The sequence below is a fragment of the Manis javanica genome, chromosome 3 (assembly GCF_040802235.1).
Source record: "Manis javanica isolate MJ-LG chromosome 3, MJ_LKY, whole genome shotgun sequence".
Classification (NCBI taxonomy): domain Eukaryota; kingdom Metazoa; phylum Chordata; class Mammalia; order Pholidota; family Manidae; genus Manis; species Manis javanica.
This window is the reverse complement of record NC_133158.1, coordinates 200,095,893-200,110,264: the sequence shown is the minus strand read 5'-3', so window position 1 is coordinate 200,110,264 and position 14,372 is coordinate 200,095,893. Positions and strand designations below refer to the sequence as shown.

Below are 14,372 nucleotides of genomic sequence, written 5' to 3'. Positions count from 1 at the left end.
TGTGATGAGACTCAATGAATGAGTTTCCAATCATCTTATTGATAAGTTCGCCAGTTGCAACAGCATTAGTAGTTAAGGAGCGTCTTGGCTGTGCATTTGCTAGCTTTGTGATAGTGCGCAGGTTATTTAATCTATGTCTCAGCCCTCTGCATCTGTGAAATGGCAATAAGAGTAATGGAAAATACTAATAATTATCTGTCTCTTAGGGTTCTTGTGAGCATTAAATGAGGTTAATATGTAAATAATAAGGTTGGGTACAGTTCTAGACATAGCACACAAAGACACATTAGCTGTTATTGTGCATGATGATATTATTCTATCAGTTAGGGATCATTTGATTTTACAGGACAAAACCACCCTAACCTAATTTAGGAAAAAGAGGAAACAAGGGACTCAATGCCACTAGGAATTACATTCTCCATTTCCTGGTTTCTCTCTGTGAGTTAATTTTATTCTCTCAGCCTGCCATCCTCTATGGCTCTGGAAGTTGCTCACAGGCTAACTCATCCCCAGAGAAGAATGGCTCTTCTTGTTGATTTGAAAAAATCAACATTATGAGGTAAGCAATCTGACTGGCTTAGATTGTTTACGGAACCTCTCTCTAGGGATTCGCTGGGAGGAGAAGTGGTGGTGGCGGTGACGTCTGTAACCCCAAGGTTACAGACAAGACCATGGAAAGCAGAGAGGTGACAGTGGGAATGGTGCCATGTTCTGGGAGGACAAAGACAACAGACAGCCTCCAAACTGCCATTAAAAAATCCTTCTGCATAGCTACTTCTCCTGTGGCTTTACTCCATTTAACAGTACCCTCATACTCTGGATTACTCAGTCTTCAGATTCATCTTTGTCTGTATTCTGTCCTTATACTTTCATTTACCCAGACTGAAAAATGGTAAAATTATAAAATTTCTCTCAAATATATCATGAGTACACCTCCACCTCCTGGGTTCAGAAGCTCATCATTCCTCACCAGAAATATTTCAGAAGTGTCTTTACTAAGTCTCCCCTCCTCCAATCTCTCTTTCAAATTTGTCCTACATGCAACTGCCAGGCTGTCTTCTAGAACGAGTGTCAGCCCTGCTCAGGCCCTTGCAGATTCTGTCCCACCACCTGTCTTTCCAGCCTCTACCAAAGCCTCACTCTCCCAACACTCATATTCTAGCATGACTGGAGTGCATTTTCTCTCCCCGCGCCCCCTGCCACCGGTCCTTTACTCATGCTGCTTCTTCCCCATTAAGGCGACAAGCTACTATTTATCTTGAAAAGTTCAATTGAAATGTCATGCCTCAGTCTCCAAATAAGATGAAGCTTCCCTGTGGCTTCCTAGCCCATGGTTCCCACTACAAGCGTGCCACGTCAGATGTCTGCTTCCCTTGTGGACAGTGCAGTCTTGCAGCATAGTAAGACTCTATGTAAACATAAAGAAATTGCCTGGCCCTGTTAATTCAACAACACACACCAAGCTGAAGTTTAAAATAACGGTCCATCATCAACATAGATATTACCATTCTTGTTCACATGGACCTTGGCCAGATTTACTTCGTATACCAAAAACTGTAGAGCTGTACTTTTCCTCACTATTTTATTATTTTTGCTTTAAAGTTTATATGCTTATCTTTTTATTTTATTTTATAAGGTCATCTTTAGGTGTCCTTTAGTATATGCATTTAATAACTTTCTTTAATGTTCTGGGTTGAGATGAGCTACCAAAATGACTAACTGTATGATCAATCCCATGCTGAGATGTTTGCTATGAGGAGTCTATATAAAACCTACTAAAAACATTAATTAAAGTTAATGGAATAGAAATAAATAATCATTTGCTTTTTTCTTATGACAAAATCAATATATGTTAATTGCAGAAAATTCTGGAAATACAGATTCATCACTCCCCCATAAAAGAAAATTAAAAGTTGTCCATTATTCTAGCTCCCACAGATAACCACTAAAGACAATTTGGTGTTTCTAGTATTTTCATATGTATATATGTCTTGTAAGTATGTATACAAGCATATATAAGTATGGTAATGTAAATTGTTTTGTACCCTGATTTTTTGCTTACTATATTGATAATGCTTTTATTATAAAATATTGAATTATTGTATAATTTTTATTGGCTGCATTGTATTACATCATAGGATACCCAACAATGTTTAATCAAATTGCTATTCTGCATTTGTTTCTGGATTTTTCATCATTGTAAACAGTGCTCATAACATTGAATATAAAGGTTGTAGCCACATCTCTGTATGTATTAACTAAATATTTGTATATATTGGTAATTATTTCCTTTAGATAAATTCTGAACTGAGTAAATCCTGAGTCAAAAGCTATGCAAAATTGAGTCTTCTTAAAACAGGACAGAGCTACCACTTACTGAATGCTTACTAAGTGCTAAGCATATGACTGTTTTATCTCATTTAATCTTCACAGCAATTTGATCATCACCATTTTACAAGTATGGAAAAGGAAGCTTAGAAATCAAGTGATTTACACAGTTGTAGTCCACAATGTCTTCCACAATCTCTACAGCCAAAGGCTGCTGACACCAGCACCTAGAACTTTCTGTCTGATGATTGGATTTACGGTAAACTGGAATTGTCAAAGAATTAGTTGCCCTGGAAGCAGCTCTTAACCAATGAAAGATGGGAGTTGGTAGATAAACACGGCAGCTTCCTTGTCCCATTGCTGGGATAACAGATTTGTTTCTACACTTCTTCCAGTGTTCCAGCAGGACTGAGCTCCGTTTGCCGTCAGTGGCAACACACCTTTTGTGGCTTACTTCCTTTGCCTGACTCCGCTGCTGGTAGGTCCTTTCCCAAATAAAACGCTTGCACTCAAATTCATTGTCTCAAAGTCTGCTACTGGGGAAACCCAAATCAAAATGTCAGTGTTGTTTTTCAGTCTACTAGTGCAAAAATGTCCACCTATCCTGGCCCATATTTTTACAGAAACTCAAGAATGCTTTGTAAGCTCTGCAAAAAATATCTGAAAATGTGTATTTGAACAAGAGCCATGAGACACATCGAAGCTGAAGTTGAAATTATTTTATGACTAAGGTATTTATAGCACTTATTTATTTTGAAACAATGAATCAAGTTAGTCATGTGTCTTGCCAATGAGTTTCAGCCCTGGGCAAGTTCACTATGGATTCAGTAAGACCGAGGAATGACAATGGAACGTTCTTGGGGTGACAGCTTTTATACCCAACTTTATTCCCACAGTGGCAGGTCAGTCACTAGAATCCCGTCCACTCAGAGCGAGTCTGCACGCAGCAAGCTGGTCTCTGCCTCTGGGCCTCTCTGCTCCCAGAGCCGTCTCAGTCTCTGTCCTCGGCGCTGCCACCACTCCAGCCTCTGCTCTCCTGCAGCCACGCAGCAGCCCAGAGCACTGGGAGAAGCTCTTTATATAGAGTCAATAACAATGTATTGCCCACATGTGTGTAGTGAGCTAGCCGACCAGGGCCACGTGAGAATCCTGGCCACAGGAACCTTCCCTTTCTCCACACTCCACCCTTCTAGGATTCTCTCCTCTCAATCTATGTGCCCTCAATCCTCTACAATGGTCCCTGTGTGAGAAAGCTGGAACATTGTAACCAAATTCCATAATAACAACAGAGGCTATGACAATATACAAATAACAAAAATCATGACAAATTATACTAACCCTCAAGCCTGAGGACACCCATTGCCACTGAGTGGTCATCCTGGCTGTATTCAAACCAGTTCTAATCAAAGGAGTTAACCAAAAGGATGATGGGTGGGCCTTACAATACCCACCTTCTCCAACCTCTCCAGCAGAAAGTCTTGCAGACACACAGGCTGGTCTCGTTGCTTTGTCTCTGGCTTCTGCTGCTTCGTCCTCAGCGACCAGAAGTGCTGATCTGGTTTCAATTGTAGCCACAGCTCCAGTAAGATTCCATTTGGCTTTCCATACAATTTCTGTCTGTCTGCTACTGCCTTTATCAAATCAACCCACATCTGGGTCCTTGTGACCTTCACAGGGCCCTTTAAATTCTTCCTTAGAGTAGCAAACTGTATTTCCTTTTGTGCTTTCATTGCTTGAGCCTGAGGATAGGAGCAGAGAGCATGGTGTGCTCCCCGACCTGGGGAGGGGGCTGCATCTCTCCTGGAGGAACCTGTGGTTGCTGAGTTTATTTTCTTTTGGGCTTTCCACCAGCTTTCAACCAGGTGGGTTTTCAACCAAGGAGGGCCTGATGCCTCCAGCACCAGCAGGGTCTCCACCCCCACCTGTTCGTCAAACCTCAGCTCCTTCATTTCTGGGGCCGACGGCTCCACTACATCCTTCACCGGCCCCATGGCACCTGGCGGCCTGCACTCTCACGCTGCTGCTTCTCAGGCTACCGGCTACCATGACATCCTTTACCATTTCCATAGCAACTCGTAATGATGCCATTTCAGTTATCAACAAATTTTTTACCTCTTCAATGGCACCCACAGCCCTGATTCTTGTGCTGCCTCTTCTCGTGCTTCTGCAAGAGGACGTCTTTCCCTCTTACGGCCTTTCTCAGTACTGTGAGAAAAACTCCCCACGGTTCCCACAGCCTCACGGGCACTCTGCTGCTTTAATGAATTCCCTATTTTGCTGAGGGCCAACTTTACTGCCTCAGGTGTTGCCTCCACCTCTTCCTAGTGTTGGGGTGGGGCCCAGGCCCCTAGGAGTGTGGGGATGTGGGGAAGTTGGGGTTCCTATGGCCAGGATCCTCACTGGAGTTAAACCACTTGATGATGTAACCGGTCTGTTGCTAGGCTACTACTTCCACACCCATAGGCAATAAGCTATTATTACACTATAATGAGAGCTTGGCCCAGTTCTCTGGGCAGAGGCAGAGACACTAGTGCTTGACCTACCACCAGGAGAACAAGCCAGGTAATAAACATTTTCACCCCAAGAATGTTTTACTATCATTTTCTTTGGTCACATTGAATCCATAGTGAACTTGCCCAGGGCTGAAACCCATTGGCAAGACAATTGGCATAGTCAGCAGGGTTCATTGTTGACCAAGGAAAAGACAAGCTGCCTCTATGGAAGGGGTGCTTTAGTGGGCTGCTCCTATGAATGGGGAGACAGTGGATTGTCCCCCAGTGGGTATGTGGTCTGAGGTGGCTTGCCTCCTAGAGGTCTAGGCCCCACCCCAGGACTGGAGGCAAGTGGAGGTGACACCTGAGGCAGTAGGGGTGGCTCTTGGTATAGGAAGTAGGTCTTGTGAGAAGCAGAGTGTCCCTGAGGCAGCGGGGACTGTGGGTTGGCTGCTTCTCACAGTGTTAAAAGTCTACAGATGAGAAGAATACGCTCCTGAAAAAGACACAAGAAATGGAGGCATGAGAATGCGAGGTGCAACCTGCTATGGATTCACTGAAGAAGGAACTGGCATTGATATGAGAGGAGGCAGCACAAGACCACTGGCAGCAAGGTGCCATTGAAGAGGTGAAAGATTCCTTACAGAATGAGACAGCGGTGCTTCCAGGTGCTCTGAAGAAGGAAGATGCCATAGAAGAAAAAGACACACTCCCGGCGGAAGCACAGGAGGAGGAGGAGGCACGAGACCGGCAGCTGTGAGGTACTGAGGTGAAGTAAGAGAGCTGCTGAAGACTGAGCTGGCATTGCTGTGAGGTGCTGTAGAAAAGGTGAAGGATGTAGCAGAGGAGGCACTAGAAGGAGTACAGAGAAAGGCGCCATCAGCCTGGAAATGGAGGAGCTGGGGATGGATGAAGGGGTGTGCTGAGGGCACTGACCCCCTCCTCTATTGAAAGCATGCCCAGTGGTTGCAAAGAAATTATAGACACAGAAGCCTAGAGTTCCCCCAGGAGAGGAGCAGCCCCCGCCCCAGGTCATGGAGCACTCTATGCTCTGCCCCTGTACTCAGGCTGAGCTGGTGGATTTGGGCTTCCGGTTTAGGCAGAAGTCCTCAGAGTCGATATCAGGTTGGCTCCTGCGTCTGTGGGACTTAGGGGTGGATGGAACTGTTCTGTTGGGACCAGAGATGGGAAAGCTGGCTTCCCTGACAGTGAAGCCTGCCTTGAGGCAGTGATTACAAAATGCACACCAGACCCCAGGAAATTCCTCCCTCTTAATTGGCTTATGGCTGTATTTCATGCTGTGTGGCCCAATCAGGGTAATCTGCCATCCTCTCCTGCTAGATGGAAGACATTTGCTGAGATCCAACAGGTGTTACAGGAGCTAGGCATAAGAAATATTATCAATAGTCCAGAGAATCATGGCCCAGATGAGGAGCCTTTCACTACAGGGATGAGAAATATTGTGCTTCAAATGGCTCCCACATCCCTCTTTGGGTCTCTAGTGGCCACTTGCCCCTCATTTAGGGCAGTCCATAACGAGTTTACACAGATAGTAGCAGACTTAGGAGAGGCTGAAGCAATGAGAACATGAAAAGAAATAATGTTTGCTACTCACAAGAAGAATTTAAATGGCCCCATGAAAGTTACAAGGATCCAGATATAGGTTGATTTAATATGGGCAGGAGTAGACGGAATGAAATTAGGAAGTCAAATAGTAAATCTGGAGCTATGGCAACAACTGAAACCAGAGCAGCAGTTCCAGCCATCAAGACCAAAGAGGCAGAGGTCAGAGACAGAGCCACAAGACTGGCCTGTGTGTTTGCAAGACTTCCTGCTGGAAAGTGAGGCAACCTCACTCAAACCCACACAGGAAGATGACTGGGGAACACAGTTTGACTGAGAGGAAGGTCGAGGTACCTTCCCTGAAGGACCAGGAGGGGCACCGGAGGCCACATGTTGAAACAGCTATCCATTGGTCCCCAGTGAACATACAATGGGTCCTGGATCTGCTGGACACAGTCTGAATGCTTGATTTATGGCAACCCTGAGCAGTTTTCTGGGACCCCCACTATCATAGATGGATACAGGGGTAAGGCTACCAGAGTGTGAAACAAGACCAAATCCCTTTGGAAATAGGGTATCTACTCCCAAAAGAGTATACTGTGTGTATCTCTTCCATTGTTCAGTTTATTTTGGGGATTGATATCCTTCAGGGTCTATGGTTATAGACCGCTGCAAGCGAGTTCAGACTGAGAGTATGTGTGGTGAAGGCAGTTTTGAGGGGACATGCTAGGTACCCACCCATAGCTTTGCCTGTGCCTTGGCGGGTGACTAATACCAAACAATATAAACTGCCTGGAGGGCATAAAAAGATTGCAGAAACTCTCCAGGAGCTAGAAAAGGTGGGTATTATAAAGCTCACCCATAGTCCTTTCAATTCCCCAGTGTGGCCAGCAAAAAAGCCAGATGGCTCCTGGCGTATGACTGTGGATTACAGAGAACTGAATAAAGTCATACCCCCTAGGCATGCTGCTGTCCCCTCTATTGCAGACCTGATGGATACCCTCAGCCACAAACTAGGAACAGATCATTATGTGGTAGATCTTGCTAATGCCTTCTTTTCCATTGACATTGAGCAGGAAAGTCAGGAACAGTGTGCCTTCACATGGGAAGGATAACAATGGACTTTCATCATCCTTCCACAGGGATACCTCCATAGCCCCACCATCTGTCATGAATTTGTAGCCCAGTACTTGGCTACATGGGAGAAACCAGCAATAGTGCAACTGTACCATTATACTGATGATGTCATGCTTACATCTGATTCTCTTTGAGATGTAGAAGGTGCAGAACCTAGACTGCTGCAACATCTACAGGAGAAAGGACGGGCTGTGAACAGCACCAAGGTTCAGGGACCTGGTTTCTCAGTCAAATTCTTGGGGGTCATCTGGCTGGGTAAGACTGAAGTTATACCAGAAGTAGTTATAGCTATAGTCCAGGCTTTCCTAACCCCACAACTGTAGCATTGTTACAGGAGTTTTGGGGTCTTCTAGGCTACTGGAGAGTGTTCATCCCGCACTTGGCACAAATTCTGAAGCCCTTACACCAGTTGGTACTAAAGGGTGTCAGGTGGGACTGGGATGAGACATGTGCATCTGCCTTTACTTCAGCAAAACGGGCAGTCAAGGCCATGCAGGCCTTGAGTGTGATAGACCCGTCAAGGCCCTGTGAACTGTATGTTCATGTGACTGAAGATGGTTATGGCTGGGGCCTCTGGCAGCAACTTAAATGAACTGGATAACCTATTGGATTCTGGTCACAACTCTGGAAAGGGGCAGAGGTATGATACACTTTGACAGAAAAACAACTGGCTGCTGTGTATCACGCCTTGCTGGCTACAGAACCCATCACTGGAATGGCCCTGATAAAGGTAATAACTACCTATCCCATCTTGGGGTGGGTATGAGACTGGACCCAAAAGCCAAGGAGAGGTGTGGCACAAATGCCTACACTGGCCAAGTGGGGCACTTATCTAAAGCAGCATAGTGCCCTCTTTAGTATCTCCTTGAATGAAGAACTGCAATGCTTATTGGGGCCAGTGACATGTACTAGTGAAAAGCAGGAAGAACTTGTTTTAGAATCACTAGTAGCAGAGTCCTTATCAGGAGGGAAGAGCCCCTATATCTGAAGATGCATGGTACACAGATGGCTTCAGCTGTGGGCAGCCCCCAAAATGGAGGGCCATAGCTTTCCATCCTGAGACAATATGGATGGAAGATGGTGAGGGGAAGAGCAGCCAATGGGCAGAGTTGTGGGCAGTGTGGCTTGTGATCAGCCAGGAGCCCTCCCTATAGTTGTCTGCACTGACAGCTGGGCTGTCTATCAGGGCTTGACTCTGTGGTTACCAACCTGGTACCATACCAACTGGCTGGTTGGTCACCAACCTCTTTGGGGGCAAGAATTGTGGCAAGACTTATGGGCCTGTGGTTAGACTAAAATAATTATAGTATACCATGTGACAGGTCATTTGCCACTGGTATCCCCAGGAAATGATGAAGCAGATAAATTGGCCCAGACACATTGGTAGAAGGAAAGCCTACCTCTGATGTAGCCCAATGGTTACAACAGCATTTGTTGCATGCAGAGCAAAGACAATGTGGGCTGTAGCCTGTTGGTAGGGCTTGCCTTTGACTTCTGAAGAAGTTAGTAGAGCCCAGCAGGACTGTGTTGTATGCTCTAAAAGGGACTTATACTGAGTTCCACAGCAACATGGGACAATAGCTAAGGGGCCGATACCCCTCATCAGGTGGCAGATAGACTATATTGGGCCTCTACCTGTGTCAGAAGGATATTGGTATGTGATGACTTGTGTGGACACAGCTACTGGAGTTCTGGTTGCTTTTCCTATACAGTGTGCAGACCAGAAGATGACCAAAAGAGGCCTGGAGCATCTCTTTGCAGCCTATGGCTGAGCACAGGTAAATTGAGAGTGATCAGGGCACCCATTTTACTGGACATGCACTGCAAGAATGGGTACAAAAGTTGGGAATCAAATGAAAGTTTCATGTGCCATACAATCTTACCATGGCAGGCATGATAGAGAGGCACAATAGCTTGTTAAAATGTGGACTGAAGTCAGATAGCAACAGTCTGCAGGATGGTCAGTCTGTTTATGGACAGTGCTATGGCGTTTGATTGAAAAACCCCAAAAGGGAGCCCTGAGCTCCATAGACATGTTAATACATATTACTGCCTCCCCTATACAACTGCAAGTACAAAATAAAAAAGAATTGTTGAAATCAAGGTTCGGCCACCAGAATAGTATCTTGCTGCCAGCACCAACTGCACTAAACCCTGGAGACTCCATTGGGCAGGTGTGACATTGGACCTATTGGCAGATGGACCAATGATGGCTGGCTCTTCTGGCACATTGGGGACAAGGCCTGGAAGCTGGCCTCCTATGTATTCTTGGAATAACAGCAGAGTGTCCCTCAAAGATCACAGTAGTATATCCTGAACGGCCAGAAGGTAGGAGCATCTCATTGGGCAGTTTTGTTTTATCATTATGGCCAGTAACCCCCATGGGGAGAGGAGTAAAAGTTTGGTATGCTAGACCTGGAGAGGACTCCCTTCTTTCTACAGTCGTATCACAGGACCACTCTCTTGCATGTATCCTATCTGATGGACAAGATTTGCCTATGTTGGTGTCATCAAAACATGTGTCTTATTGCCCCTAAGGTCTTTGTGGATCTGGAACCTCTTCTGGCTTGAGGATTATTATAATATTTGTTACCTGTATCAAAATCTTGTTGTATCTTAATTTTTGTTATTATCTCTAAGTTGTTGTTAGCCTCTGTTGCTGTTGTGGAATCTGGTTACAGTGATCCAGGTTTCTCACACTGGGACCATTGTGGAAAACTGAGAGTGTGTAGATTGTGAGGCGAGAATCCTGGAGGGGTGGAGTGTGGGGAAAGTTGGGGTTCCTATGGCCAAGATCCTCACTGAATTTAAACCATTTGATGATGTAACTGGCCTGTTGCTAGGCTACTGTTTCCACACCCATAGGCAATAAGCCATTATAGACTGAATCACTATATAAAGAGTTTGGCCCAATGCTCTAGGCAGAGACAGACATGCTAGTGCTTGACCTACAGCCAGGAGAATAAGCCAGGTAATAAACCCTTTTGCCCCAAGAACATTCTACTGTCATTTCTTTGGTCACACTGAATCCGTAGTGAACTTGCCCAGGGCTGAAATTCACAGGCAAGACAAGGAGGCGAGTCACATTGGAACACATGTCCACTGGGGGACACTTGAAGGTCTTCCCATCTACAGGGGCAGCCTGCTGAAGCACCCTCCCTTGAGGGCAGCCTGTTCTGTTCCTTGGTCAACAATGAATCCTGCCAACATCACCAATTCTCTTGTCAATGGGTTTCAGTCCTGGGCAGGTTCACTATGGATTCAGTGAGACCAAGGAATGACAATGGAACTTTCTTGGGGTGAAACTTCATTCCCACAGTGGTAGGACGATCACTAGAATCCTGTCCACTCATAGCAAGTCTGCATGCAGCAAGCCAGTCTCCGCCTCTGGGCCTCTCTGCCCCTGCAGCTGTTTTAGTCTCTTTCCTCACTGCCACCACTCCAGTCCCTGCTCTCCTGCAGCTATGCAGCAGCCCAGAGCACTGGGTGGAGCTCTTCATATGGAGTCAGTAACAACATATTGCCTGTGCACGTGTGTAGTGAGCAAGCCGACCAGGGCCAGGTGAGAATCCTGGCCATAGACACCTTTGCTTTCTCCACACCGTGCTCTTCAGAGCAGGACACAATTAGCGATCTGTACCTGCCCCTCAATGGTTCTTAATAGATTTTTCTCCTTCTTTCCCTCCCCACGTTTATTTCTTTGCCCACGTAAGTGCTCTCTAATGTGTCGCTGCAGTCTCTTTCTGGCATGGTGCTGGGGCACCACAGGGTCATCACACCCCGAATGCTCAACCTCTCCATCACTATCCCAGCTTCCACTTCTAACCACGATTCTTGTTGCCTCACGTCCTTGCCAACCTTTCATACTACCTGACTTTCTAATTTTTGCCTCTAAATCATGTTTTCACCTAAAAAAAAATTCACCTTTTCCCTTGAAATGCTCACAAATGAAAGCTATTACACACATCTATATAATCAACTCTTGATTATTCAGGAAGTGAACATCATTTTGTGAATTGGTTGCTTTGTTATCTTCCTTCTCTTCCTCTCTCCCTGCGAATCTCTTTCATTTAGTAAAAAATAAGAGTAGAAGACAAGGGTTAATAAAAGACATTAATGGGAGAAATGAGGATTTAATCTGAAACAAGTCTATTAGTTATTAACTAAACTTCATGTGTTTAGGGAGAAAGTAGAAATGACTGGATAAAACAGTTTTTTAAGTAGATGGATAGAATATTAGGAGTATAGTATTAATTCTCTTTTTAAGTCTAGTGTAGATTATTTTTATTGAGCCCTAATTACACTGAATAATCTCTAAAGTCAATATTGCTGTTAATTAAGGATTAAGTAATTGTCTACACTATAGATGTATTTACCTTCCCTTTCATGTTGTAGAGGGAAAATACATAACTTGGGTCAATCTATAATGATGAAGTATAATCCTCACACTGTTGCTGTTTAACGCATCTTATAATCATTTCCAGGTTCTTACAGGTATGATGCCTCTCCTCTTGAGGCCTCTAGATCAATGAATGCTAAACAGCTGTGCCGTTGCCTCTAGGTCTGTCATACAATTAGTCTTGTGATGAACTATGCAGGTTGCTTTATTGCTCCAGAGAACATTTTCATATGCTAGGCCTTGAACTTTAAGGAGTTTCATACATTATGTTCCATATGTCACTATTCAGGATAGTTGATTAGAGAACTTAATTTTCAGAGTCTCGAAGTTCATTCTCTTTAGAATGAACCAAATAAAAATAATTATCCTTCCCTTCAGTTTTTCTCAAAATGAATATCAGAATTTTTTGTACTACTCTGTCATATGTGAATGACTAGCAACAAAAATTTCAGCAGCTTTGGAAAGAGCTACTTTAACAGCACTTTTTAAAAAAAAAATAATTGTGAAGTTTCAGTTAAAGTGGTAGTCTAGATTTCAAGGGAATCTGAAACTAGCTTTCACATTTCAAAAAATAACAAATTTTATTACTAGAAAATCAGTGTTTATATTAATTTAGGCCATTAATCTTTCTTTCCTCACATAAAACATCTCTTCATTTCCATGAGTCTACAACTTTATTTTTGCTCTATATATCACTCTTTAAAGAACATAGATTTTCATTTTTTCTTGAGTTTTCTCATTTTCTATAAAAATGTTTTCATTTAAGTGACAAATACTATGATTTATATGACAAAATACCATAATGCGTTCATCACTTAAAAAGAAAAACATACCTATTTTCCTAAGCTAAAACATTATAAAGGAGAAGAGCCATCAGGAAAATTAACTAGAAAAAAGGTTTAAAGAGAGTTAAACTCCCTATTAAGGAGGAATTTAAAAAAAATTCAATTTACTAAGATTTTAGTCTGGAAACACTCTTTGCTACAGAAATGTATGTTAAATTATTACTAAAATGATATTTTAATGTTTTAGAAAGATCATGACTTTAAATACAAAGATAACAGCTGCAAAATCACTAGTAAAAAATTTTAAGTTTTCATCATCTCCAAATTATTAAAACACATTTTTTATGAACTACTTAAAATGCTATTTTCTAAGTAAAGTAAGGCTAACTGTTCAAAAGGTATGAAATAGGATCAGATATGGAATCCATGTTTATGCTATGCCTTAAGTTATTGTTTAATAATTTTGAGTAATAGAACTCTATACAGTTTGGAAAGGGTATAGAGACAGGAAAGGGTGGAAGTACAGGAGCAAAGAAGCAATTGCTGTCACAGACAAACTCACTCAGATACACATATTAGTAGGTCTGGTCCATCAGAAATTAGGTCCATTTTCTAAATTAGGATCTAGGACTATTTCCTTCTTATATTGGTGTTTTTTCTAATCCAGTCACCTTTCTTTTGCCTATCAGATGACGAATAATTTGGACACTCGAAATTAAGGGGAAGTAGGTGTTATTGGGGTACTGGGGGAAATGTGGGTATGGAAAGAGTATCCTGCTAAATAGAAAGAGGTTGGTGCTTCAACAATCGGGAGACATGGGCTCATTACAGCTGCTCTGTGTGGACCCCAAGAAGGAGACTGCCTGAGATGGGTCATGGGCCTAAAGGATAAAGCAGATGACGATTTTGATGTAAAGCAGGAAAATGACTGCTGCGACCCCTGAGCTTACACCTGAATCATCTCAAGCTGAGTGGAGAGCCCTTTCAGAATGCTTCAGAGGCTGGTGGACTACACAGGACCTGGAAGCAAACTGGCTATGAGCAGGATTGTCTGCATGGCCTGTATACTAACAAGCAGTCCTCTGGGAGAAGGAGGCCAGGATTTCCTCTGTGCCGGCATCTGAGCTCCCCTCCGATTCTCAGGCCATTAAACAGGAACAGAAGGGTCAGTTTTAGGTAAGGATTTCTAATTGGCAAGTAAAGACTACTATTTAATGGGTAGTGTGAATAGATCTGATTTTTAAATAAAGAAATAATTCAAATTGTATTTTTTTGGATAAATACCATTTTTTTTAACTCAAGGAAAAGTTATTAAGAAATAAGTAAATAATAAAAAATTTTCCAGTTAAGTGTTGGTGTGTCATATTTCCGTTACAAAAATATGTACCAACACAGAGATAAACATTTAAGCGGTATATAATTTACATATGATACATTTAGTAAACTACAGTAAGAAAAAAAAATAAGCATAAAGCAGGCAATTTGAATATTCAGTAAGTGTTACCTACTAGAGTGACATTGCTATCACTATTCAGTGCTAATTATATCACAGCTTGTGGTAGTAATAGTATCTTACATTTGAACACTGTTTATAGTCTGAAGTGTAAAAATACATTTTTTTCATTTGATCCTCACAAAGACACATGATACTGCTATTGCCATCCTTAT

General features: G+C 43.1%; 1 protein-coding gene and 1 long non-coding RNA gene across 5 annotated transcripts in view; one reads left to right on the top strand and one right to left on the bottom strand.

Moving 5' to 3' along the window:
• The window catches only part of TTC29 (tetratricopeptide repeat domain 29), a 265,346-nt gene that overhangs the window by 146,479 nt on the left and 104,495 nt on the right, over window positions 1-14,372 (bottom strand). The window lies entirely within an intron of this gene.
• LOC140848245 (uncharacterized) lies at window positions 7,778-13,890 on the top strand. The gene is made up of 3 exons (XR_012128814.1): window positions 7,778-8,250; window positions 9,233-9,298; window positions 13,394-13,890. It is a non-coding gene; the product is annotated as an uncharacterized lncRNA (long non-coding RNA).